This window comes from Pleurodeles waltl, unplaced genomic scaffold (assembly GCF_031143425.1).
Source record: "Pleurodeles waltl isolate 20211129_DDA unplaced genomic scaffold, aPleWal1.hap1.20221129 scaffold_39, whole genome shotgun sequence".
In the NCBI taxonomy this organism is placed as follows: Eukaryota; Metazoa; Chordata; class Amphibia; order Caudata; family Salamandridae; genus Pleurodeles; species Pleurodeles waltl.
This window is the reverse complement of record NW_027150097.1, coordinates 5,007,722-5,033,568: the sequence shown is the minus strand read 5'-3', so window position 1 is coordinate 5,033,568 and position 25,847 is coordinate 5,007,722. Positions and strand designations below refer to the sequence as shown.

Genomic DNA, 25,847 nt, shown 5'->3' with positions numbered 1-25,847 from the left:
TCAGAAGTGAGGTGTCTGTTACCCCAATTGATTGTGTACTACTGAGAAGAACAATATAACTCTCAGTGTACGGAATGCAGTGTGACCTTGGGAGACACCTCACATACACTGAGCTGTATCAAGTGATCACAGTTCCCATATGGTCTAGCGGTTAGGATTCCTGGTTTTCACCCAGGCGGCCCGGGTTCAACTCCCGGTATGGGAAATCCATTTTTTTTTTCACTACTCAGACATTTTAATCTTTCTCAGTTTTTTTCTATAAACCTAAATGCACCTAAAGTCTTAATAAATGTCACTTGCTTTGCCTTCTGCTTCCATCTAATGCCGTCAGAGGTTTACACCGACCCCCAAATCTACTGCCCTCTCTCCTCAGCCCTTGACCTGTACATTAATACTATGAAGGGTTATTCCTTGTTTTTCTTTTATTGCACAACAAAAAGTACAGATTATATAATGAGACCGGGGCACAGAGAAGAAGGCAGCAATTGACTGTGGTCCCACCATGGGAAATTCGCATTTTATTACCTGCCCCGTCCATACTGTGGGTTCATCATTTGTTTTATGACATGCTTCCCCTGCTGTGTTGTTTCTAGTATAAGACTTGAGCACTTTATGTGTTTTATATCATCTGTGATATTGCAGCTGCTGTTTGCAGTCTCCACATTTTGCAACCAGTGTGCTTTGTACCCTCACTGCTGCTCTCTCAGAGAGGGTAGGCTGAACACTACCGGTAGTATCAGACACCAGAGATGCCTCCTGTACCTGGAATAAAACTCTGCTTCTTTGTAAGAAATACAGGGGTGAAGATCTGCTGCATTCACAGTGACCCACTGAGTCTTTTACAAAGGTTCCCAGCTGTGCAAAGACTCTTGGTGGTTAGTTAAGGGGCCATGCTAAATGGAGATTTCGAAGCATCAGACGAGACGTTTTCTTTGTTTCTGCATCAGCAAAAGTATATTTCTGTTTTTATGTTATTACTTGTGAAATACACATTTTAGTTGTGCTGTTGGACTTGTCATGTTTGATTTACAGTGTGAACAAATTTAAGCCACAGACAGTAGGTGGCGACTGACACTGCTTCAGGACTCCTAGGGTTGAGGATTGTGGACCTTGGTTCCATCGTGTAATGATTAGCACTCTGGACTCTGAATCCAGCAATCTGAGTTCCAATATCGGTAGGACCTGGAATGTTTGTAATAATACTTTTGTTTTAATTTATTGCAGGTCTTGAGCAGGAAACCATTTGTATCTCTGACATAACCCGTCTATTCCTGTTTTTATTCCCCTCGTGGTTTCTGCGGCTTGGGGGCATCTATACATTATTCTATAGGTGTTGCTGGGGGCACGTGATGCTACACACAGGTGTTGTCTACGTCCTGTGTCTGTGTGGACACCTCTCTACTCTGGCTACACAACAGTAAGATGCACAGTGTGGACCTGACTCCACGCGGCCTTCACACCGGATAACTTACAAGGAGAGAGAAACTTACGGAAATGTACGGTGTGAAAGCGCGATTTTACCAGTGTTAATGTATGAAATTGCCCTTTGCTTTTTTTTTGTGAGTTGCAAATGGTAACCTTTGACAAAAGCAAGTACCCAAAAATAAACAGTTTTCAGCTGGACTCATATAATTTGCATTTCCAGTGGAAGATCTGCCTGGAGCAGTATATGAGTGTGAAAAGATCTCTAGTTTTGTCTTGAAATACCAGAGACTTCGGCGCTCTCCACCTTTCTCCTTCGACATCACATCCTGATGCTGAACAGTATTAGCACATAAATGAATAAAAAACTGGCTGACGTGTACATGCACATGTGTGCATATGTACCACGGTGCTATAGTCTGATGACATATATGTGCCATTCTGTGGGGTCAAAGGGCAGTCAGAGGTTACTGGGCCACAGTTGTATCAATGAGGACTGTGTACTTCCTGTGCCCTGGGGCATTCGTACTCTGGTCCCTCAAACAGGGTGGAAGCCCCCCTTTAGCACATGACTCTCAGAATAACAAGTCAGAGCAGACATTAGTGTAACTGGGTCCTCACACTTGTGAAAGGCGCAAGTGCAAGTAGTGAACTGCAACCTGACCTCACAGCATACACTTTAGACATCCTTTGTAAACACACACACATATTTTCAGTCTAACTCGTTTACATTTTACATCAATAAATATGGTAATATTTGTACTTGAAATGTTTACTTTGCCTACCTTTGGCGCATATTCCTAGTACCTTATATTTTAACTTTTCTCCATTCGGGTGTATACAATTGGTATAATGTCAGAAAGGGAGAAGACGACCGAGAAGGCCTAAGAATGTGTGCTTACATGCTTTTAAGAACATATGTCTGGTGTTGTGACAAAACAGCAGTGACCAGTTCAGCTCAGCACTTGCTTCTTCCTCCGCTGTCCCAAAATACTGTGGAATTACTAGTCTCTGCGCCTCTGACAAGGCTGCTGACATCCAATTGATGATTCGGAGGCTTGTGGGCTGTGAGTGCTTTGGCTGTGCTGCCCCCTGGCAGTCACTCTGTGAAGATGCAGGTACCTGGGAACAACCCAGACTACTTCTGAGCTGCTTCTTCTTTGTGTGAACCAATCCATTGTCAGGACTGGAGTCGGTGCTGTTAGTAGATAGAGAAGGGGTATAACTGGAGCCCCAGGAGGGCAGCCTGGAGCCTGTGACAGGTGCAGGGGAGTGTCGTCAAGGAAGCAGCTGGAAGATAACTGGAGAGGGGTCTGTGGGGCCATCAGTCTGGTGAGGAAACCCAGGAGTCAAGGGGTGTCCTGGGGAGGGGCATGGCTTTGTCTGGCTCAAGAGGAGGGGTTAGTAATAGTCAATGCAGGGACTGCTGCTGTCCTCCGTGTCCTGGGCTCTGTGTATGTGTAGAAGTTCTAAGGTTGTAAATAATGAGACCTGACAGGTTGTGGCAGAAATGATGACTTCTGGTCATTCCTTCTCTTTTGTCAGAAGTGAGGTGTCTGTTACCCCAATTGATTGTGTACTACTGAGAAGAACAATATAACTCTCAGTGTACGGAATACAGTGTGACCTTGGGAGACACCTCACATACACTGAGCTGTATGAATAAGTCACAGTTACCATATGGTAAAGCAGTTAGGATTCCTGGTTTTCTCCCCGGCGGCCCCGGTTCGCCTCCCGGTATGGGAAATCCATTTTTTTTTTCACTACTCAGACATTTTAATCTTTCTCAGTTTTTTTCTATAAACCTAAATGCACCTAAAGTCTTAATAAATGTCACTTGCTTTGTCTTCTGCTTCCATCTAATGCCGTCAGAGGTTTACACCGACCCCCAAATCTACTGCCCTCTCTCCCCAGCCCTTGACCTGTACATAAATACTATGAAGGGTTATTCCTTGTTTTTCTTTTATTGCACAACAAAAAGTACAGATTATATAATGAGACCGGGGCACGGAGAAAAGAAGGCAGCAATTGACTGTGGTCCCACCATGGGAAATTCGCATTTTATTACCTGCCCCGTCCATACTGTGGGTTCATCAGTTGTTTTATGACATGATTCCCCTGCTGTGTTGTTTCTAGTATAAGACTTGAGCACTTTATGTGTTTTATATCATCTGTGATATTGCAGCTGCTGTTTGCAGTGTCCACATTTTGCAACCAGTGTGCTTTGTACCCTCACTGCTGCTCTCTCAGAGAGGGTAAGCTGAACACTACCGGTAGTATCAGACACCAGAGATGCCTCCTGTACCTGGAAAAAAACTCTGCTTCTTTGTAAGAAATACAGGGGTGAAGATCTGCTGCATTCACAGTGACCCACTGAGTCTTTTACAAAGGTTCCCAGCCGTGCAAAGACTCTTGGTGGTTAGTTAAGGGGCCATGCTAAATGGAGATTTCGAAGCATCAGACGAGACGTTTTCTTTGTTTCTGCATCAGCAAAAGTATATTTCTGTTTTTATGTTATTACTTGTGAAATACACATTTTAGTTGTGCTGTTGGACTTGTCATGTTTGATTTACAGTGTGAACGAATTCAAGCGATAGACAGTAGGTGGCGACTGACACTGCTTCAGGACTCCTAGGGTTGAGGATCGTGGACGTTGGTTCCATCGTGTAATGATTAGCACTCTGGACTCTGAATCCAGCAATCTGAGTTCCAATATCGGTAGGACCTGGAATGTTTGTAATAATCCTTTTGTTTTAATTTATTGCAGGTCTTGAGCAGGAAACCATTTGTATCTCTGACATAACCCGTCTCTTCCTGTTTTCATTCCCCTCGTGGTTTCTGCGGCTTGGGGGCATCTATACATTATTCTATAGGCGTTGCTGGGGGCACGTGATGCTACACACAGGTGTTGTCTACGTCCTGTGTCTGTGTGGACATCTCTCAACTCTGGCTACACAACAGTAAGATGCACAGTGTGGACCTGACTCCACGCGGCCTTCATACCGGATAACTTACAAGGAGAGAGAAACTTACGGAAATGTACGGTGTGAAAGAACGACTTTAGCAAAGTGTTAATGTATGAAATTGCCCTTTGCTTTTTTTTTGTGAGTTGCAAATGGTAACCTTTGACTAAAGCAAGTACCCAAAAATAAACAGTTTTCAGCTGGACTCATATAACTTGCATTTGCAGTGGAAGATCTGCCTGGAGCAGTATATGAGTGTGAAAAGGTCTCTAGTTTTGTCTTGAAATACCAGAGACTTCGGCGCTCTCCACCTTTCTCCTTCGACATCACATCCTGATGCTGAACAGTATTAGCACATAAATGAATAAAAAACTGGCTGACGTGTACATGCACATGTGTGCATATGTACCACGGTGCTATAGTCTGATGACATATATGTGCCAGTCTGTGGGGTCAAAGGGCAGTCAGAAGTTACTGGGCCAAAGTTGTATCAATGAGGACTGTGTACTTCCTGTGCCCTGGGTGTAGGAGGCTGGACTGGCTTGTAGTGAGTACCAAGGGGTACTTGCACCTTGCACCAGGCCCAGTTATCCCTTATTAGTGTATAGGGTGTCTAGCAGCTTAGGCTGATAGATAATGGTAGCTTAGCAGAGCAGCTTAGGCTGAACTAGGAGACGTGTGAAGCTACTATAGTACCACTTAGTGTCATATGCACAATATCATAAGAAAACACAATACACAGTTATACTAAAAATAAAGGTACTTTATTTTTATGACAATATGCCAAAGTATCTTAGAGTGTACCCTCAGTGAGAGGATAGGAAATATACACAAGATATATATACACAATAGAAAAAATATGCAGTATAGTCTTAGAAAACAGTGCAAACAATGTATAGTTACAATAGGATGCAATGGGGAAACATAGGGATAGGGGCAACACAAACCATATACTCCAAAAGTGGAATGCGAACCACGAATGGACCCCAAACCTATGTGACCTTGTAGAGGGTCGCTGGGACTATTAGAAAATAGTGAGAGTTAGAAAAATAACCCTCCCCAAGACCCTGAAAAGTGAGTGCAAAGTGCACCAAAGTTCCCCTAAGGACAAAAGAGTCGTGTTAGAGGAATAATGCAGGAAAGACACAAACCAGCAATGCAACAACTGTGGATTTCCAATCTAGGGTACCTGTGGAACAAGGGGACCAAGTCCAAAAGTCACAAGCAAGTCGGAGATGGGCAGATGCCCAGGAAATGCCAGCTGCGGGTGCAAAGAAGCTTCGACTGGACAGAAGAAGCTGAGGTTTCTGCAGGAACGAAAAGCGATAGAGACTTCCCCTTTGGAGGACAGATCACCTCGCCTTGGAGAGTCGTGCAGAAGTGTTTTCCCGCCGGAAGGACGCCAACAAGCCTTGCTACACGCAAATCGTGCGTTTGGCGTTTTTGGACGCTGCTGGGGCCCAGGAGGGACCAGGAGGTCGCAAATTGGACCTGAAAAGAGGGGGACGTCGAGCAAGACAAAGAGCCCTCACTGAAGCAGGTAGCACCCGGAGAAGTGCCAGAAACAGGCACTACGAGGATGCGTGAAACGGTGCTCACCGAAGTTGCACAAAGGAGTCCCACGTCGCCGGAGACCAACTTAGAAAGTCGTGCAATGCAGGTTAGAGTGCCGTTGACCCAGGCTTGGCTGTGCACAAAGGATTTCCGCCAGAAGTGCACAGGGGCCGGAGTAGCTTGCAAAGTCGCGGTTCCCAGCAATGCAGCCCAGCGAGGTGAGGCAAGGACTTACCTCCACTAAACTTGGGCTGAAGAGTCACTGGACTGTGGGGGTCACTTGGACAGAGTCGCTGGATTCGAGGGACCTCGCTCGTCATGCTGAGAGGAGACCCAAGGGACCGGTAATGCAGCTTTTTGGTGCCTGCGGTTGCAGGGGGAAGATTCCGTCGACCCACGGGAGATTTCTTCGGAGCTTCTGGTGCAGAGAGGAGGCAGGCTACCCCCACAGCATGCACAAGCAGGAAAACAGTCGAGAAGGCGGCAGGATCAGCGTTACAGAGTTGCAGTAGTCGTCTTTGCTACTATGTTGCAGGTTTGCAGGCTTCCAGCGCGGTCAGCGGTCGATTCCTTATCAGAAGGTGAAGAGAGAGATGCAGAGGAACTCGGCTGAGCTCATGCATTCGTTATCTAAAGTTTCCCCAGAGACAGAGACCCTAAATAGCCAGAAAAGAGGGTTTGGCTACCTAGGAGAGAGGATAGGCTACTAACACCTGAAGGAGCCTATCAGCAGGAGTCTTTGACGTCACCTGGTGGCACTGGCCACTCAGAGCAGTCCAGTGTGCCAGCAGCACTTCTGTTTCCAAGATGGCAGAGGTCTGGAGCACACTGGAGGAGCTCTGGACACCTCCCAGGGGAGGTGCAGGTCAGGGGAGTGGTCACTCCCCTTTCCTTTGTCCAGTTTCGCGCCAGAGCAGGGGCTAAGGGGTCCCTGAACCGGTGTAGACTGGCTTATGCAGAATTGGGCACATCTGTGCCCAACAAAGCATTTCCAGAGGCTGGGGGAGGCTACTCCTCCCCTGCCTTCACACCATTTTCCAAAGGGAGAGGGTGTCACACCCTCTCTCAGAGGAAGTTCTTTGTTCTGCCATCCTGGGCCAGGCCTGGCTGGACCCCAGGAGGGCAGCTGCCTGTCTGAGGGGTTGGCAGCAGCAGCAGCTGCAGTGAAACCCCAGGAAGGGCAGATTGGCAGTACCAGGGTCTGTGCTACAGACCACTGGGATCATGGGATTGTGCCAACTATGCCAGGATGGTATAGAGGGGGCAATTCCATGATCATAGACATGTTACATGGCCATATTCGGAGTTACCATGGTGAAGCTACATATAGGTAGTGACCTATATGTAGTGCACGCGTGTAATGGTGTCCCCGCACTCACAGAGTTCAGGGAATTGGCTCTGAACAATGTGGGGGCACCTTGGCTAGTGCCAGGGTGCCCTCACACTAAGTAACTTTGCACCTAACCTTTACCAGGTAAAGGTTAGACATATAGGTGACTTATAAGTTACTTAAGTGCAGTGTAAAATGGCTGTGAAATAACGTGGACGTTATTTCACTCAGGCTGCAGTGGCAGGCCTGTGTAAGAATTGTCAGAGCTCCCTATGGGTGGCAAAAGAAATGCTGCAGCCCATAGGGATCTCCTGGAACCCCAATACCCTGGGTACCTCAGTACCATATACTAGGGAATTATAAGGGTGTTCCAGTAAGCCAATGTAAATTGGTAAAAATGGTCACTAGCCTGTTAGTGACAATTTGGAAAGAAATGAGAGAGCATAACCACTGAGGTTCTGATTAGCAGAGCCTCAGTGAGACAGTTAGTCACTACACAGGTAACACATTCAGGCACACTTATGAGCACTGGGGCCCTGGGTTACCAGGGTCCCAGTGACACATACAACTAAAACAACATATATACAGTGAAAAATGGGGGCAACATGCCAGGCAAGATGGTACTTTCCTACACAACCCCCCCCCCAAATGAAGGACAATAAGACTAGCCATGACCTGATGAGTCTTCATTGTCTAAGTGGAAATATCTGGAGAGTCCATCTGCATTGGAGTGGCTACTCCCAGGTCTATGTTCCACTGTATAGTCCATTCCCTGTAGGGATATGGACCACCTCAACAATTTAGGATTTTCACCTTTCATTTGTTTTAGCCAAAGTAGAGGTTTGTGGTCTGTCTGAACAATGAAGTGAGTGCCAAACAGGTATGGCCTCAACTTCTTCAGAGCCCAGACCACAGCAAAGGCCTCCCTCTCAATGGCAGACCAACGCTTTTCTCTAGGGGTCAACCTCCTACTAATAAAAGCAACAGGTTGATCCTGGCCCTCAGAATTAAGTTGTGATAGGACTGCCCCTACTCCTAATTCAGATGCATCAGTCTGGACATAGAATTTTTTAGAGTAACAAGGGCTTTTCAGGACAGGTGCAGAGCACATGGCCTGCTTGAGCTCCTCAAAAGCTTTCTGACAGCTTGCTGTCCATAATACCTTTTTAGGCATTTTCTTGGAAGTGAGGTCATTAAGAGGGGCTGCAATGGAGCCATAGTTCTTAATGAACCTCCTGTAATACCCAGTGAGGCCTAGGAAGGCTCTCACCTGAGTCTGAGTGGTAGGGGGAACCCAATCAATAATAGTTTGGATTTTCCCCTGAAGTGGTGCAATCTGTTCCCCACCAACAAGGTGTCCCAGATAAACCACCTTACCCTGCCCTATCTGGCACTTTGAAGCCTTGATAGTGAGGCCTGTCTTTTGCAGGGCCTCCAAAACTTTCCATAGGTGGACCAGGTGATTATCCCAGCTGGAGCTAAAGACAGCTATATCGTCCAAATATGCTGCACTGAAAGCCTCCAGCCCTTGCAGGACTGTGTTCACCAACCTCTGAAAAGTGGCAGGTGCATTTTTCAAACCAAAAGGCATTACATTAAACTGGTAATGTCCTCCAATGGTAGAAAATGCAGTCTTAGGTTTAGCATCTTCTGACAATTTGATCTGCCAATACCCTGCAGTCAAATCAAAAGTGCTTAGATACTTGGCAGATGCCAGTGTATCTATAAGCTCATCTGCCCTGGGTATAGGGTGAGCATCAGTTTTGGTTACCAAGTTGAGACCTCTATAGTCTACACAAAACCGCATTTCTTTTTTTCCATCTTTAGAATTGGGTTTTGGTACCAGTACCACAGGAGAAGCCCATGGACTGTCAGAGTGCTCAACCACTCCTAGTTCCAACATTTTCTGAACTTCTTGCTTTATGCAGTCCCTGACATGGTCAGGCTGCCTATAGATCTTACTTTTGACAGGTAAACTGTCTCCAGTATCTATAGTGTGCTCACACCAAGAAGTGGTGCCTGGCACAGTAGAGAAGAGTTCTGAAAATTGTCCTAGGAGATTTATGCAATTATCTTTCTGCTCAGCAGTAAGACAATCAGCCAAAACTACACCTTCCACAAGAGCATCTTGTTCTGTGGAAGAGAAGAGATCAGGTAGAGGATCACTGTCTTCTTCCTGTCCCTCATCAGTTGCCATGAGCAGGGTGAGATCAGCCCTGTCATAGTAGGGTTTCAGGCGGTTGACATGGAGCACCCTAAGGGGACTCCTGGCAGTGCCTAAGTCAACCAAGTAGGTGACTTCACCCTTCTTTTCAACAATTGTGTGGGGTCCACTCCATTTATCTTGGAGTGCTCTTGGGGCCACAGGCTCCAAGACCCACACTTTCTGCCCTGGTTGGTACTGAACCAAAACAGCCTTCTGATCATGCCATTGCTTCTGGAGCTCTTGGCTGGCCTGAAGGTTTTTACTGGCCTTTTTCATGTACTCAGCCATCCTTGATCTGAGGCCAAGTACATAGTCCACAATATCCTGTTTAGGAGCTTTTAAAGGTTGTTCCCAACCCTCCTTTACAAGTGTGAGTGGACCCCTAACAAGGTGTCCAAAAAGAAGTTCAAAGGGGCTGAAGCCCACTCCTTTCTGGGGTACCTCCCTGTAGGCAAAAAGGAGGCATGGTAGAAGGATATCCCATCTCCTGCGGAGTTTTTCAGGGAGTCCCATAATCATGCCTTTGAGAGTTTTATTAAATCTCTCCACCAGTCCATTTGTTTGTGGATGATAGGGTGTTGTGAACTTGTACGTTACACCACACTCCTTCCACATGGCCTTTAAGTATGCAGACATGAAATTGCTTCCTCTGTCTGATACTACTTCCTTTGGGAAGCCCACCCTGGAAAATATTCCCAGGAGGGCCTTTGCCACTGCAGGAGCTGTAGTGGTCCTTAAAGGAATTGCTTCAGGATATCTTGTGGCATGGTCCACTACCACCAAGATAAACCTATTGCCTGAAGCAGTAGGAGGGTCAAGGGGGCCAACTATGTCAACCCCTACCCTTTCAAAGGGAACCCCAACCACAGGCAGTGGAATAAGGGGTGCCTTTGGTGTGCCACCTGTCTTGCCACTGGCTTGACAGGTTTCACAGGACTTATAAAATTCCTTTGTGTCCTCAGACATCCTAGGCCAATGAAACAGGGGAACAAGCCTGTCCCAAGTTTTCATTTGCCCTAGGTGCCCAGCTAAGGGAATGTCATGTGCCAGTGTTAGGAGGAACTTTCTGTACTCCTGAGGGATCACTAATCTCCTGGCAGCTCCAGGTTTAGGATCCCTATGCTCAGTGTACAAGAGGTTGTCTTCCCAGTAAACTCTGTGAGAGTCACTGACATCCCCATTAGCCTGTTTGACAGCTTGCTGTCTGAGACCCTCTAATGTGGGACAGGTTTGCTGTGCCACACTCAGCTCCTCTCTGGCAGGCCCCCCTTCACCCAAAAGCTCAGCAGTGTCTGCTTCCAGCTCCTCTGGTGTAGGTTCTGCACAGGGAGGGAATTCTTCTTCCTCAGAATTATAATCCACTGTAGAGGGAGGGATAGTAGGAAGTGGTTTGCTTCTACTAGCCCTAGCTTTAGGGAGCACTTGGTCCATTGTTCCAGGATCCAAGCTTCCCTGTCCTTTTTGCTTTTTGGCCTGAGCCCTTGTCAAAGCAAAAATATGCCCTGGGATGCCCAGCATTGCTGCATGGGCCTCCAACTCCACATCTGACCAAGCTGATGTCTCCAATCATTCCCTAATAGACAGTCTACAGGTAAATCTGAAGCTACCACAACTTTCTTTGGACCAGTTACCCCCCCCCCAGTTGAGATTTACAACAGCCATGGGGTGGCTTTGTGTTATGTTGTGAGCATCGGTTACTTGGTACTGGTGTCCAAGTATGTGTTGTTCAGGGTGCACCAGTTTCTCAATCACCATTGTGACACTGGCACCTGTGTCCCTGTAGGCCTGGACCTCAACACCATTTATTAGGGTTAGTTGCTTGTACTTCTCCAAGTTATGGGGGCAAGCAACCAAAGTGGCTAAATCAATAGCCCCTTCAGAGACTAAAGTAGCCTCTGTGGTCTCCCTAATCAGACCAACCCCAACTAAATTACCAAAAGTGAGCCCAGCTACTCCCTTGGATTGGCTATTAGTAGGTTTGCTCCCACCACCACTGCTATTAGTAGGGACACTAGGTGTAGCAGTAGGGGTTGTAGTGGTAGGAGCTGTGGTGCCTTTCTTTGGACAACTGGGATCTGTTGTCCAATGGCCTTTTATTTTACATAAATAGCACCATGGTTTCTTTTCCTTGTTCTGATTAAAGGAGGATTTGGACCCACCACCCCACCAGAGTGTTTTTGTGGGCCTGATGAAGACTCATTTTTAGATTTGTCCCCACCCTTGTCAGAAGACTTACCATCCTTCTTTTTGTTGCCATCTTTGTCACCCCCTGTATGAACTTTTCTGTTCACTCTTGTTCTGACCCATTTGTCTGCCTTCTTTCCCAATTCTTGGGGAGAGGTCAGATCAGAGTCCACCAAGTACTGGTGCAACAAATCAGACACACAATTATTAAGAATATGCTCTCTCAGGATCAAGTTATACAGGCTGTCATAATCAGTAACTTTACTGCCATGTAACCACCCCTCCAAGGCCTTCACTGCCTGGTCAATGAAATCAACCCAGTCTTGTGAAGACTCCTTTTTGGTCTCTCTGAACTTTATCCTGTACTGTTCAGTGGTTAAGCCATAACCATCCAGGAGTGCATTCTTAAGAACTTGGAAATTATTAGCATCATTTTCTTTCACAGTAAGGAGCCTATCCCTACCTTTTCCACTAAATGATAGCCATAGGATAGCAGCCCACTGCCTTTGAGGGACATCCTGTACAACACAGGCCCTCTCAAGTGCAGCAAACCACTTGTTAATGTCATCCCCCTCCTTATAAGGGGGAACTATCTTGTGCAGATTCCTGGAAACATGCTCTTTTGCAGGATGACTATGGGGAATACTGCTGCTGCCACCATGGGTATCTAAACCCAACTTCTGTTTTTCCTTCTCTAATTCAAAAGACTGTCTATCCAAATCCAGCTGTTGCTTTTTAAGCTTCAGTCTGGTTTGTTCCACCCTCAATTTATTGAGTTCCCTCTCTAACATTCTGTCATCAGGGTTGGTGGGAGGGACATTTCTAGAAACAGAGCTATGATGGGAATGAACAGAAGGAGACCTGTCCCTTACAGAAGCCAACTTAACAGCTTGGTTTACAGAAACATTACTACCAGTATGGTGAGAATAAATGCTTTTGCTATGATGTGAGACAACACTACTTATTTGGTGTGGCTCATCATCATTACCATCTATGCTAGATTGTCTAGTAATGGGCAGGCTAGGAAGTTTCTTTCCTGAATCTTTTCCTGGGGGAGTTCCTGAATCAGATTGGGAACTATTAGGTACTTTTTCAACAGATGGGGCACCTCTGGCCTTATCCTGTTCTCTAAGCATGTTAAGTAATAGTTCCAAGGCAGGATTCTTCCCTACACTCAAACCTCTCTCTATACAGAGACTCCTTGCTCTTTTCCAGCTAAGGTTGTCATATGCAAGTTTGGACAGATCAACACTTTGGCCTGTGCCAGACATTTTCTAGAGAGAGTTAGAGTGATAGAAAAAGAGAAAAAAAGTTTTCAGAACTTTTTGGAAAGACAGAAAAAAACTTTTTAAACTTTTAAGAACTTTTTGAAAGTTTAGAAGTACTTTTCAGCACTTAGAAAAGAGTGAAAAGAGGAAATGCAAAACTTTTTGGCTATGTGTATATACACTGACCTTGTCTTGTATATTTTTCTCTTATGAAAAGTACAATGACAAGAGTGGTAAGTAGTCTCAAGCACTTATCCCACCACTGCACAACCAATGTAGGAGGCTGGACTGGCTTGTAGTGAGTACCAAGGGGTACTTGCACCTTGCACCAGGCCCAGTTATCCCTTATTAGTGTATAGGGTGTCTAGCAGCTTAGGCTGATAGATAATGGTAGCTTAGCAGAGCAGCTTAGGCTGAACTAGGAGACGTGTGAAGCTACTACAGTACCACTTAGTGTCATATGCACAATATCATAAGAAAACACAATACACAGTTATACTAAAAATAAAGGTACTTTATTTTTATGACAATATGCCAAAGTATCTTAGAGTGTACCCTCAGTGAGAGGATAGGAAATATACACAAGATATATATACACAATAGAAAAAATATGCAGTATAGTCTTAGAAAACAGTGCAAACAATGTATAGTTACAATAGGATGCAATGGGGAAACATAGGGATATGGGCAACACAAACCATATACCCAAAAGTGGAATGCGAACCACGAATGGACCCCAAACCTATGTGACCTTGTAGAGGGTCGCTGGGACTATTAGAAAATAGTGAGAGTTAGAAAAATAACCCTCCCCAAGACCCTGAAAAGTGAGTGCAAAGTGCACTAAAGTTCCCCTAAGGACAAAAGAGTCGTGTTAGAGGAATAATGCAGGAAAGACACAAACCAGCAATGCAACAACTGTGGATTTCCAATCTAGGGTACCTGTGGAACAAGGGGACCAAGTCCAAAAGTCACAAGCAAGTCGGAGATGGGCAGATGCCCAGGAAATGCCAGCTGCGGGTGCAAAGAAGCTTCGACTGGACAGAAGAAGCTGAGGTTTCTGCAGGAACGAAATGGGCTAGAGACTTCCCCTTCGGTGGACGGAGTTCTCTCGCCTTGGAGAGTCGTGCAGAAGTATTTTCCCGCCGGAAGGACGTCAACAAGTCTTGCTACTCGCAAATCGTGCGTTTGGCGTTTTTGGACGCTGCTGGGGCCCAGGAGGGACCAGGAGGTCGCAAATTGGACCTCAAGAGAGAGGGGACGTCGAGCAAGACAAAGAGCCCTCACTGAAGCAGGTAGCACCTGGAGAAGTGCCAGAAACAGGCACTACGAGGATGCGTGAAACGGTGCTCACCGAAGTTGCACAAAGGAGTCCCACGTCGCCGGAGACCAACTTAGAAAGTCGTGCAATGCTTCACACCATTTTCCAAAGGGAGAGGGTGTCACACCCTCTCTCAGAGGAAGTTCTTTGTTCTGCCATCCTGGGCCAGGCCTGGCTGGACCCCAGGAGTGCAGCTGCCTGTCTGAGGGGTTGGCAGCAGCAGCAGCTGCAGTGAAACCCCAGGAAGGGCAGTTTGGCAGTACCAGGGTCTGTGCTACAGACCACTGGGATCATGGGATTGTGCCAACTATGCCAGGATGGTATAGAGGGGGCAATTCCATGATCATAGACATGTTACATGGCCATATTCGGAGTTACCATGGTGAAGCTACATATAGGTAGTGTCCTATATGTAGTGCACGCGTGTAATGGTGTCCCCGCACTCACAGAGTTCAGGGAATTGGCTCTGAACAATGTGGGGGCACCTTGGCTAGTGCCAGGGTGCCCTCACACTAAGTAACTTTGCACCTAACCTTTACCAGGTAAAGGTTAGACATATAGGTGACTTATAAGTTACTTAAGTGCAGTGTAAAATGGCTGTGAAATAACGTGGACGTTATTTCACTCAGGCTGCAGTGGCAGGCCTGTGTAAGAATTGTCAGAGCTCCCTATGGGTGGCAAAAGAAATGCTGCAGCCCATAGGGATCTCCTGGAACCCCAATACCCTGGGTACCTCAGTACCATATACTAGGGAATTATAAGGGTGTTCCAGTAAGCCAATGTAAATTGGTAAAAATGGTCACTAGCCTGTTAGTGACGATTTGGAAAGAAATGAGAGAGCATAACCACTGAGGTTCTGATTAGCAGAGCCTCAGTGAGACAGTTAGTCACTACACAGGTAACACATTCAGGCACACTTATGAGCACTGGGGCCCTGGGTTACCAGGGTCCCAGTGACACATACAACTAAAACAACATATATACAGTGAAAAATGGGGGTAACATGCCAGGCAAGATGGTACTTTCCTACACAGGGGCATTCGTACTCTGGTCCCTCAAACTAGGGTGGAAGCCCCCCTTTAGCACATGACTCTCAGAATAACAAGTCAGAGCAGACATTAGTGTAACTGGGTACTCACACTTGTGAAAGGCGCAAGTGCAAGTAGTGAACTGCAACCTGACCTCACAGCATACACTTTAGACATCCTTTGTAAACACACACACATATTTTCAGTCTAACTTGTTTACATTTTACATCAATAAATATGGTAATATTTGTACTTGAAATGTTTAATTTGCCTACCTTTGGCGCATATTCCTAGTACCTTATATTTCAACTTTTCTCCATTCGGGTGTATACAATTGGTATAATGTCAGAAAGGGAGAAGACGGCCGAGAATGCCTAAGAATGTGCGCTTACATGCTTTTAAGAACATATGTCTGGTGTTGTAACAAAACAGCAGTGACCACTTCAGCTCAGCACTTGCTTCTTCCTCTGCTGTCCCAAAATACTGTGGAATTACTAGTCTCTGCGCCTCTGACAAGGCTGCTGACATCCAATTGATGATTCGTAGGCTTGTGGGCTGTGAGTGCTTTGGCTGTGCTGCCCCCTGGCGGTCACTCTGTGAAGATGCAGGTACCTGGGAACAACCCAGACTACTTCTGAGCTGCTTCTTCTCTGTGTGAACCAATCCAGTGTCAGGACTGGTGTTGGTGCTGTTAGTAGATAGAGAAGGAGTATAACTCGAGCCCCAGGAGGGCAGCCTGGAGCCTGTGACAGGTGCAGGGGAGTGTTGTCAAGGGAGCAGCTGGAAGATAACTGGAGAGGGGTCTGTGGGGCCATCAGTCTGGTGAGGAAACCCAGGAGTCAAGGGGTGTCCTGGGGGAGGGGCGTGGCATTGTCTGGCTCAAGGGGAGGGTTTAGTAATAGTCAATGCAGGGACTGCTGCTGTCCTCCGTGTCCTGGGCTCTGTGTATGTGTAGAAGTTCTAAGGTTGTAAATAATGAGACCTGACAGGTTGTGGCAGAAATGATGACTTCTGGTCATTCCTTCTCTTTTGTCAGAAGTGAGGTGTCTGTTACCCCAATTGATTGTGTACTACTGAGAAGAACAATATAACTGTCAGTGTACAGAATGCAGTGTGACCTTGGGAGACACCTCACCTACACTGAGCTGTATGATAAGTTCACAGTTCCCATCTGGTCTAAGGTTAGGATTCCTGGTTTTCACCCAGGTGGCCCGGGTTCGACTCCCAGTATGGGAAATCCATTTTTTTTTTTTCACTACTCAGACATTTTAATCTTTCTCAGTTTTTTTCTATAAACCTAAAGGCACCTAAAGTCTTAATAAATGTCACTTGCTTTGTCTTCTGCTTCCATCTAATGCCGTCAGAGGTTTACACCGACCTCCAAATCTACTGCCCTCTCTCCCCAGCCCTTGACCTGTACATTAATACTATGAAGGGTTATTCCTTGTTTTTCTTTTATTGCACAACAAAAAGTACAGATTATATAATGAGACCAGGGCACGGAGAAAAGAAGGCAGCAATTGACTGTGGTCCCACCATGGGAAATTAGCATTTTATTACCTGCCCCGTCCATACTGTGGGTTCATCATTTGTTTTATGACATGATTCCCCTGCTGTGTTGTTTCTAGTATAAGACTTGAGCACTTTATGTGTTTTATATCATCTGTGATATTGCAGCTGCTGTTTGCAGTGTCCACATTTTGCAACCAGTGTGCTTTGTACCCTCACTGCTGCTCTCTCAGAGAGGGTAGTCTGAACACTACCGGTAGTATCAGACACCAGAGATGCCTCCTGTACCTGGAATAAAACTCTGCTTCTTTGTAAGAAATACAGGGGTGAAGATCTGCTGCATTCACAGTGACCCACTGAGTCTTTTACAAAGGTTCCCAGCCGTGCAAAGACTCTTGGGGGTTAGTTAAGGGGCCATGCTAAATGGAGATTTCGAAGCATCGGCCGAGACGTTTTCTTTGTTTCTGCATCAGCATAAGTATATTTCTGTTTTTATGTTATTACTTGTGAAATACACATTTTAGTTGTGCTGTTGGACTTGTCATGTTTGATTTACAGTGTGAACGAATTCAAGCGATAGACAGTAGGTGGCGACTGACACTGCTTCAGGACTCCTAGGGTTGAGGATCGCGGACGTTGGTTCCATCGTGTAATGATTAGCACTCTGGACTCTGAATCCAGCAATCTGAGTTCCAATATCGGTAGGACCTGGAATGTTTGTAATAATACTTTTGTTTTAATTTATTGCAGGTCTTGAGCAGGAAACCATTTGTATCTCTGACATAACCCGTCTCTTCCTGTTTTCATTCCCCTCGTGGTTTCTGCGGTTTTTGGGGCATCTATACATTATTCTATAGGCGCTGCTGGGGGCACGTGATGCTACACACAGGTGTTGTCTGCGTCCTGTGTCTGTGTGGACACCTCTCTACTCTGGCTACACAACAGTAAGATGCACAGTGTGGACCTGACTCCACGCGGCCTTCACACCTGATAACTTACAAGGAGAGAGAAACTTACGGAAATGTACAGTTGGAAAGCACGACTTTACCAAAGTGTTAATGTATGAAATTGCCCTTTGCTTTTTTTTTGTGAGTTGCAAATGGTAACCTTTGACTAAAGCAAGTACCCAAAAATAAACAGTTTTCAGCTGGACTCATATAACTTGTATTTGCAGTGGAAGATCTGCCTGGAGCAGTATATGAGTGTGAAAAGGTCTCTAGTTTTGTCTTGAAATACCAGAGACTTCGGCGCTCTCCACCTTTCTCCTTCGACATCACATCCTGATGCTGAACAGTATTAGCACATAAATGAATAAAAAACTGGCTGACGTGTACATGCACATGTGTGCATATGTACCACGGTGCTATAGTCTGATGACATATATGTGCCAGTCTGTGGGGTCAAAGGGCAGTCAGAAGTTACTGGGCCACAGTTGTATCAATGAGGACTGTGTACTTCCTGTGCCCTGGGGCGTTCGTACTCTGGTCCCTCAACCTAGGGTGGAAGCCCCCCTTTAGCACATGACTCTCAGAATAACAAGTCAGAGCAGACATTAGTGTAACTGGGTACTCACACTTGTGAAAGGCGCAAGTACAAGTAGTGAACTGCAACCTGACCTCACAGCATACACTTTAGACATCCTTTGTAAACACACACACATATTTTCAGTCTAACTCGTTTACATTTTACATCAATAAATATGGTAATATTTGTACTTGAAATGTTTAATTTGCCTACCTTTGGCGCATATTCCTAGTACCTTATATTTTAACTTTTCTCCATTCGGATGTATACAATTGGTATAATGTCAGAAAGGGAGAAGACGACCGAGAATGCCTAAGAATGTGCGCTTACATGCTTTTAAGAACATATGTCTGGTGTTGTGACAAAACAGCAGTGACCACTTCAGCTCAGCACTTGCTTCTTCCTCTGCTGTCCCAAAATACTGTGGAATTACTAGTCTCTGTGCCTCTGACAAAGCTGCTGACATCCAATTGATGATTTGTAGGCTTGTGGGCTGTGAGTGCTTTGGCTGTGCTGCCCCCTGGCGGTCACTCTGTGAAGATGCAGGTACCTGGGAACAACCCAGACTACTTCTGAGCTGCTTCTTCTCTGTGTGAACCAATCCAGTGTCAGGACTGGAGTCGGTGCTGTTAGTAGATAGAGAAGGAGTATAACTTGAGCCCCAGGAGGGCAGCCTGGAGCCTGTGACAGGTGCAGGGGAGTGTCGTCAAGGAAGCAGCTGGAAGATAACTGGAGAGGGGTCTGTGGGGCCATCAGTCTGGTGAGGAAACCCAGGAGTCAAGGGGTGTCCTGGGGGAGGGGCGTGGCTTTGTCTGGCTCAAGGGGGGGGGTTCGTAATAGTCTATGCAGGGACTGCTGCTGTCCTCCGTGTCCTGGGCTCTGTGTATGTGTAGAAGTTCTAAGGTTGTAAATAATGAGACCTGACAGGTTGTGGCAGAAATGATGACTTCTGGTCATTCCTTCTCTTTTGTCAGAAGTGAGGTGTCTGTTACCCCAATTGATTGTGTACTACTGAGAAGAACAATATAACTCTCAGTGTACGGAATGCATTGTGACCTTGGGAGACACCTCACATACACTGAGCTGTATGAAAAGGACACAGTCCCATATGGTCTAGCGGTTAGGATTCCTGGTTTTCTCCCAGGCGGCCCGGGTTCGACTCCCGATATGGGAAATCCATTTTTTTTTTCACTACTCATACATTTTAATCTTTCTCAGTTTTTTTCTATAAACCTAAATGCACCTAAAGTCTTAATAAATGTCACTTGCTTTGTCTTCTGCTTCCATCTAATGCCGTCAGAGGTTTACACCGACCCCCAAATCTACTGCCCTCTCTCCCCAGCCCTTGACCTGTACATTAATACTATGAAGGGTTATTCCTTGTTTTTCTTTTATTGCACAACAAAAAGTACAGATTATATAATGAGACCAGGGCACGGAGAAAAGAATGCAGCAATTGACTGTGGTCCCACCATGGGAAATTCACATTTTATTACCTGCCCCGTCCATACTGTGGGTTCATCATTTGTTTTATGACATGATTCCCCTGCTGTGTTGTTTCTAGTATAAGACTTGAGCACTTTATGTGTTTTATATCATCTATGATATTGCAGCTGCTGTTTGCAGTGTCCACATTTTGCAACCAGTGTGCTTTGTACCCTCACTGCTGCTCTCTCAGAGAGGGTAGGCTGAACACTACCGGTAGTATCAGACACCAGAGATGCCTCCTGTACCTGGAATAAAACTCAGTTTCTTTGTAAGAAATACAGGGGTGAAGATCTGCTGCATTCACAGTGACCCACTGAGTCTTTTACAAAGGTTCCCAGCCGTGCAAAGACTCTTGGTGGTTAGTTAAGGGGCCATGCTAAATGGAGATTTCGAAGCATCAGACGAGATGTTTTCTTTGTTTCTGCATCAGCAAAAGTATATTTCTGTTTTTATGTTATTACTTGTGAAATACACATTTTAGTTGTGCTGTTGGACTTGTCATGTTTGATTTACAGTGTGAACGAATTCAAGTGATAGACAGTAGGTGGCGACTGACACTGCTTCAGGACTCCTAGGGTTGAGGATCGTGGACGTTGGTTCCATCGTGTAATGATTAGCACTCTGGACTCTGAATCCAGCAATCTGAGTTCCAATATCGGTAGGACCTGGAATGTTTGTAATAATACTTTTGTTTTAATTTATTGCAGGTCTTGAGCAGGAAACAATTTGTATCTCTGACATAACCCGTCTCTTCCTATTTTCATTCCCCTTGTGGTTTCTGCGGCTTGGGGGCATCTATACATTATTCTATAGGCGTTGCTGGGGGCACGTGATGCTACACACAGGTGTTGTCAACGTCCTGTGTCTGTGTGGACACCTCTCTACTCTGGCTACACAACAGTAAGATGCACAGTGTGGACCTGACTCCACGCGGCCTTCACACCGGATAACTTACAAGGAGAGAGAAACTTACAGAAATGTACGGTGTGAAAGAACGACTTTACCAAAAATGTTAATGTATGAAATTGCCCTTTGCTTTTTTTTTTGTGAGTTGCAAATGGTAACCTTTGACTAAAGCAAGTACCCAAAAATAAACAGTTTTCAGCTGGACTCATATAACTTGCATTTGCAGTGGAAGATCTGCCTGGAGCAGTATATGAGTGTGAAAAGGTCTCTAGTTTTTTCTTGAAACACCAGAGACGTCGGCGCTCTCCACCTTTCTCCTTCGACATCACATCCTGATGCTGAACAGTATTAACACATAAATGAATAAAAAACTGGCTGACGTGTACATGCACATGTGTGCATATGTACCATGGTGCTATAGTCTGATGACATGTATGTGCCAGTCTGTGGGGTCAAAGGGCAGTCAGAAGTTACTGGGCCACAGTTGTATCAATGAGAACTGTGTACTTCCTGTGCCCTGGGGCATTCGTACTCTGGTCCCTCAAACTAGGGTGGAAGCCCCCCTTTAGCACATGACTCTCAGAATAACAAGTCAGAGCAGACATTAGTGTAACTTGGTACTCACACTTGTGAAAGGCGCAAGTGCAAGTAGTGAACTGCAACCTGACCTCACAGCATACACTTTAGACATCCTTTGTAAACACACACACATATTTTCAGTCTAACTTGTTTACATTTTACATCAATAAATATGGTAATATTTGTACTAGAAATGTTTAATTTGCCTACCTTTGGCGCATATTCCTAGTACCTTATATTTTAACTTTTCTCCATTCGGGTGTATACAATTGGTATAATGTCAGAAAGGGAGAAGACGACCGAGAATGCCTAAGAATGTGCGCTTACATGCTTTTAAGAACATATGTCTGGTGTTGTGACAAAACAGCAGTGACCACTTCAGCTCAGCACTTGCTTCTTCCTCTGCTGTCCCATAATACTGTGGAAATACTAGTATCTGCGCCTCTGACAAGGCTGCTGACATCCAATTGATGATTCGTAGGCTTGTGGGCTGTGAGTGCTTTGGCTGTGCTGCCCCCTGGCGGTCACTCTGTGAAGATGCAGGTACCTGGGAACAACCCAGACTACTTCTGAGCTGCTTCTTCTCTGTGTGAACCAATCCAGTGTCAGGACTGGAGTCGGTGCTGTTAGTAGATAGAGAAGGAGTATAACTCGAGCCCCAGGAGGGCAGCCTGGAGCCTGTGACAGGTGCAGGGGAGTGTCGTCAAGGAAGCAGCTGGAAGATAACTGGAGAGGGGTCTGTGGGGCCATCAGTCTGGTGAGGAAACCCAGGAGTCAAGGGGTGTCCTGGGGGAGGGGCGTGGCTTTGTCTGGCTCAAGGGGAGGGGTTAGTAATAGTCAATGCAGGGACTGCTGCTGTCCTCCGTGTCCTTGGCTCTGTGTATGTGTAGAAGTTCTAAGGTTGTAAATAATGAGACCTGACAGCTTGTGGCAGAAATGATGACTTCTGGTCATTCCTTCTCTTTTTTCAGAAGTGAGGTGTCTGTTACCCCAATTGATTGTGTACTACTGAGAAGAACAATATAACTCTCAGTGTACGGAATGCAGTGTGACCTTGGGAGACACCTCACATACACTGAGCTGTATGAAGAGGTCACAGTTCCCATATGGTCTAGTGGTTAGGATTCCTGGTTTTCACCCAGGTGGCCTGGGTTCGAGTACCGGTATGGGAAATCCATTTTTTTTTTCACTCCTCAGACATTTTAATCTTTCTCAGTTTTTTTCTATAAACCTAAATGCACCTAAAGTCTTAATAAATGTCACTTGCTTTGTCTTCTGCTTCCATCTCATGCCGTCAGAGGTTTACACCGACCCCCAAATCTACTGCCCTCTCTCCCCAGCCCTTGACCTGTACATTAATACTATGAAGGGTTATTCCTTGTTTTTCTTTTATTGCACAACAAAAAGTACAGATTATATAATGAGACCGGGGCACAGAGAAGAAGGCAGCAATTGACTGTGGTCCCGCCATGGGAAATTCGCATTTTATTACCTGCCCCGTCCATACTGTGGGTTCATCATTTGTTTTATGACATGATTCCCCTGCTGTGTTGTTTCTAGTATAAGACTTGAGCACTTTATGTGTTTTATATCATCTGTGATATTGCAGCTGCTGTTTGCAGTGTCCACATTTTGCAACCAGTGTGCTTTGTACCCTCACTGCTGCTCTCTCAGAGAGGGTAGGCTGAACACTACAGGTAGTATCAGACACCAGAGATGCCTCCTGTACCTGGAATAAAACTCTGCTTCTTTGTAAGAAATACAGGGGTGAAGATCTGCTGCATTCACAGTGACCCACTGAGTCTTCTACAAAGGTTCCCAGCCGTGCAAAGACTCTTGGTGGTTAGTTAAGGGGCCATGCTAAATGGAGATTTCCAAGCATCAGACGAGACGTTTTCTTTGTTTCTGCATCAGCAAAAGTATATTTCTGTTTTTATGTTATTACTTGTGAAATACACATTTTAGTTGTGCTGTTGGACTTGTCATGTTTGATTTACAGTGTGAATGAATTCAAGCGATAGACAGTAGGTGGCGACTGACACTGCTTCAGGACTCCTAGGGTTGAGGATCGTGGACGTTGGTTCCATCGTGTAATGATTAGCACTCTGGACTCTGAATCCAGCAATCTGAGTTCCAATATCGGTAGGACCTGGAATGTTTGTAATAATACTTTTGTTTTAATTTATTGCAGGTCTTGAGCAGGAAACCATTTGTATCTCTCACATAACCCGTCTCTTCCTGTTTTCATTCCCCTCGTGGTTTCTGCGGCTTGGGGGCATCTATACATTATTCTATAGGCGTTGCTGGGGGCACGTGATGCTACACACAGGCGTTGTCTACGTTCTGTGTCTGTGTGGACACCTCTCTACTCTGGCTACACAACAGTAAGATGCACAGTGTGGACCTGACTCCACGCGGCCTTCACACCGGATAACTTACAAGGAGAGAGAAACTTACGGAAATGTACGGTGTGAAAGAACGACTTTACCAAAGTGTTAATGTATGAAATTGCCCTTTGCTTTTTTTTTGTGAGTTGCAAATGGTAACCTTTGACTAAAGCAAGTACCCAAAAATAAACAGTTTTCAGCTGGACTCATATAACTTGCATTTGCAGTGGAAGATCTGCCTGGAGCAGTATATGAGTGTGAAAAGGTCTCTAGTTTTGTCTTGAAATACCAGAGACTTCGGCGCTCTCCTCCTTTCTCCTTCGACATCACATCCTGATGCTGAACAGTATTAGCACATAAATGAATAAAAAACTGGCTGACGTGTACATGCACATGTGTGCATATGTACCACGGTGCTATAGTCTGATGACATATATGTGCCAGTCTGTGGGGTCAAAGGGCAGTCAGAAGTTACTGGGCCACAGTTGTATGAATGAGGACTGTGTACTTCCTGTGCCCTGGGGCATTCGTACTCTGGTCCCTCAAACTAGGGTGGAAGCCCCCCTTTAGCACATGACTCTCAGAATAACAAGTCAGAGCAGACATTAGTGTAACTGGGTACTCACACTTGTGAAAGGCGCAAGTGCAAGTAGTGAACTGCAACCTGACCTCACAGCATACACTTTAGACATCCTTTGTAAACACACACACATATTTTCAGTCTAACTTGTTTACATTTTACATCAATAAATATGGTAATATTTGTACTTGAAATGTTTAATTTGCCTACCTTTGGCGCATATTCCTAGTACCTTATATTTTAACTTTTCTCCATTCGGGTGTATACAATTGGTATAATGTCAGAATGGGAGAAGACGACCGAGAATGCCTAAGAATGTGCGCTTACATGCTTTTAAGAACATATGTCTGGTGTTGTGACAAAACAGCAGTGACCACTTCAGCTCAGCACTTGCTTCTTCCTCTGCTGTCCCGAAATACTGTGGAATTACTAGTATCTGCGCCTCTGACAAGGCTGCTGACATCCAATTGATGATTCGTAGGCTAGTGGGCTGTGAGTGCTTTGGCTGTGCTGCCCTCTGGCGGTCACTCTGTGAAGATGCAGGTACCTGGGAACAACCCAGACTACTTCTGAGCTGCTTCTTCTCTGTGTGAACCAATCCAGTGTCAGGACTGGAGTCGGTGCTGTTAGTAGATAGAGAAGGAGTATAACTCGAGCCCCAGGAGGGCAGCCTGGAGCCTGTGACAGGTGCAGGGGAGTGTCGTCAAGGAAGCAGCTGGAAGATAACTGGAGAGGGGTCTGTGGGGCCATCAGTCTGGTGAGGAAACCCAGGAGTCAAGGGGTGTCCTGGGGGAGGGGCGTGGCTTTGTCTGGCTCAAGGGGAGGGGTTAGTAATAGTCAATGCAGGGACTGCTGCTGTCCTCCGTGTCCTGGGCTCTGTGTATGTGTAGAAGTTCTAAGGTTGTAAATAATGAGATCTGACAGGTTGTGGCAGAAATGATGACTTCTGGTCATTCCTTCTCTTTTGTCAGAAGTGAGGTGTCTGTTACCCCAATTGATTGTGTACTACTGAGAAGAACAATATAACTCTCAGTGTACGGAATGCCGTGTGACCTTGGGAGACACCTCACATACACTGAGCTGTATAAAGAGGTCACAGTTCCCATATGGTCTAGCGGTTAGGATTCCTGGTTTTCACCCAGGCTGCCTGGGTTCGACTCCCGGTATGGGAAATCCATTTTTTTTTCCTCTACTCAGACATTTTAATCTTTCTCAGTTTTTTTCTATAAACCTAAATGCATCTAAAGTCTTAATAAATGTCACTTGCTTTGTCTTCTGCTTCCATCTAATGCCGTCAGAGGTTTACACCGACCCCCAAATCTACTGCCCTCTCTCCCCAGCCCTTGACCTGTACATTAATACTATGAAGGGTTATTCCTTGTTTTTCTTTTATTGCACAACAAAAAGTACAGATTATATAATGAGACCGGGGCACAGAGAAGAAGGCAGCAATTGACTGTGGTCCCACCATGGGAAATTCGCATTTTATTACCTGCCCCGTACATACTGTGGGTTCATCATTTGTTTTATGACATGATTCCCCTGCTTGTTGTTTCTAGTATAAGAATTGAGCACTTTATGTGTTTTATATCATCTGTGAT

General features: G+C 45.6%; 4 non-coding genes across 4 annotated transcripts; all 4 read left to right on the top strand.

The window, feature by feature from the left end:
• Positions 1-133: 133 nt before the first annotated feature.
• On the top strand, positions 134-205 carry TRNAE-UUC (transfer RNA glutamic acid (anticodon UUC)). Its single transcript has one exon. It is a non-coding gene; the product is annotated as a tRNA-Glu (tRNA).
• Positions 206-19,408: 19,203 nt separating this feature from the next.
• On the top strand, positions 19,409-19,480 carry TRNAE-UUC (transfer RNA glutamic acid (anticodon UUC)). The gene has a single exon. It is a non-coding gene; the product is annotated as a tRNA-Glu (tRNA).
• Positions 19,481-22,379: 2,899 nt separating this feature from the next.
• On the top strand, positions 22,380-22,451 carry TRNAE-UUC (transfer RNA glutamic acid (anticodon UUC)). The gene has a single exon. It is a non-coding gene; the product is annotated as a tRNA-Glu (tRNA).
• Positions 22,452-25,346: 2,895 nt separating this feature from the next.
• TRNAE-UUC (transfer RNA glutamic acid (anticodon UUC)) lies at positions 25,347-25,418 on the top strand. Its single transcript has one exon. It is a non-coding gene; the product is annotated as a tRNA-Glu (tRNA).
• The last annotated feature ends 429 nt before the right edge of the window (positions 25,419-25,847 follow it).